The sequence below is a fragment of the Hyperoodon ampullatus genome, assembly GCF_949752795.1.
Source record: "Hyperoodon ampullatus genome assembly, chromosome: 9".
Lineage (NCBI taxonomy): Eukaryota > Metazoa > Chordata > Mammalia > Artiodactyla > Ziphiidae > Hyperoodon > Hyperoodon ampullatus.
In genome coordinates this window covers 80,184,009-80,186,615 of record NC_136922.1, presented here as the reverse complement: position 1 = coordinate 80,186,615, position 2,607 = coordinate 80,184,009, and positions in this window count along the sequence as shown.

Below are 2,607 nucleotides of genomic sequence, written 5' to 3'. Positions count from 1 at the left end.
TGAGGCAAGAGAAGTAGGCAGGAACCTGGTCCTATAGAACCTACAGGTTATCTTAACAATTTTAGACTTCAATTTAAGAGGAAAGGTAAACCCTGAAGAGTCTGAAACAAGAGAATGATGTGTACAGATTTGTGTTACAGGTAACACATCTTGCTCCACAAAGAATGAATTAGAGACCAACAGACTGAGTGCAGGGAGAATTTTGAGGAGGTATTTCTAGTAATCCATCCAAAAGACTGTGGTCCTCTGAATATGGACAGTGGAAGTGGGGCTGGATCTATATGAACAGATTTAAGAAATAGGGGCTTCCCTGGTGGCGCAGTGGTTGAGAGTCTGCCTGCCAATTCAGGGGACATGGGTTCGTGCCCCGATCCGGGAAGATCCCACATGCCGCGGAGCGGCTGGGCCCATGAGCCATGGCTGCTGAGCCTGTGCATCTGGAGCCTGTGCTCTGCAACGGGAGAGGCACAACAGTGAGAGGCCCGTGTACCACAAAAAAAAAAAAAAAAAAAAAAAAGAAAAGAAAAAGAAAAGGAAATAGTTAGGAAGTAAATTTAAATAAGATTTGGTGATAGGACAGAGTAAGAGAAAAGAAGTGTAAAAGGTCAAAGATCATGACCAGACTTTTGGCTTGGCCTTTTGTAAAGTACAGAACTTGAGAGAAAGAGAGATTACATGAATAGGGGTAGTGGTGAAGGATAAGTTCGTTCTTGGATGTGTTACATTTGATGTGACACTGAAGCATCATCCAACTGGGGAAGGATGGATGTGTCTGAAATTCAGCCTGAGGTGGAAGCTCTAGACCCTAGAATTTAAGGAAAGCCAGGCCTGTTGGAGGTCTGATGGGATGGCCCCATAGGGATACCTGAGACTTTCTGGACAGTAAGCCTTAGGTAAAAAGATTGACACAATTTGGTTTGCGAACTGATCCAAAAAAGAGAGATGAAGTTTGAACGCATGGTTTATAAATCAAATTATCCTCTGGTTCATCCCCTCAGGAACCCACAGTGCGTTCTTGGGTTAGAGACCTTAAAAAACCAGAATGACTAAAATCTAAATCTGCTTCTTCTCCATAACCTCAGTGGACACTGAAAGTAGAAGGCTTTAATAGCAGTAGGTCTGCTGGGGCAGGAGTGACATTCTTTGTGATGAAAGTACATCAGCCACAATGATGGTGCCTTCAGGATCCTCTGCACTAGTGCCCTGAAGAGGAGTTACCAGGGAAATTGGTGGGGTCTTTCATGGGCATTGGTGGATAGTGGCCATGGTGATGATTATCACACAAAGGAGCTTAGAAATACATCCCTCAAGTGCCAATTTTTTAAATTCAAGAAGATCTTACTGGAAGGAAACTTACCAACAGCCAACTAGCAGAACTCACGTGGACCCCTCAGCCATCAATGTCCCATATAGAGCTGTGCTTAGGCCAGGCATAATTGGATGAATACCATGAAAAATCCTCCTTGAGGGGCCCACCCCAGTAATGCACTACCTATTTATGGGAGCAGGACATATCTAGACCAGTATGTTACAACAGAAGCTCTCTGACCCAAGAAAAGAGTTTGTTAGAAAAAGAAAGTCTCCAGAATTCACTGCTAGTTGGTATCAGCCTGTTTATCAGTTGAGCTAACTCATACCTGCTGAGCCAGTTTTCTTCTATGCTTTTAGAAAAGGGGAGAAAATGAGCCTCCAGGGCCTTCCAGATTCATCTCTCTTTAATGATAAAAGGTGCACTTGCAAAAATATAAAGATACTTCAGCTTAAAGGAAAGAAAATAATTGATGCCACATTCAACCCTAGTTGTAAGAGGACAAGAGCAATCCCTTAGGAGAGGGCACACTTCAAAAATTTCCATTTAAGAAGGGCTTAGATGTATTGTCAATGCTTTAGAAATTCCTAGAAATATCTGGGAAAAATATGGGGTATTTTTTTGGTGATCAAGAAAAAGAGCATGTGGGAGAGGAGCCAGAGAAATATTATTTTGGGTCTCAGAAACATGTAGTCTGGGACAAGTGGATTATCCACTTGTCCCAACAAAATGGATTACAGACAGATACACACATATATGGAGGAAAGACTTAATTATCATATAGTCCCTCTACCAACATGTCAGTAAATTTAAATCTGACACCATTTTGCTTAAAGTAGGCAATAGGATACCTTGACCATCAAAAGGGCTCTGTATTTTAGTTTTATTTTAAGAGAGAAAATTCAGATACCATGGAAACATTTTTACTGACCTAGTTTTGTTTCTGCATTGAGCTGGAGATGAGGAGTAAATGTGGAAAACAGAAATCAAGAAGAAGAAACATTTCTGTTTCTTTCCATTTATTTTTTTTATTACTCCACCTCAAGCTCCAAATCAACACATTCCCTACTTTCCTTAAAGTGCTAAATTATCTCCAAGGATTAGCCACATACATCCTTTTCCTTACAATCAGTAGAAACAAGCCCCCATTTGTTTGTGTGTATGTGTGTGTGCAGTGCACGTGTATGTACTCTTAAATCCTCGATTCTTTACTGATATTGTAACAGACACCATCAACTGGAGCCCCCATTTCATTCTTTCCTCTTTCTTTTATTAATAAATCACACACACCCTTATTC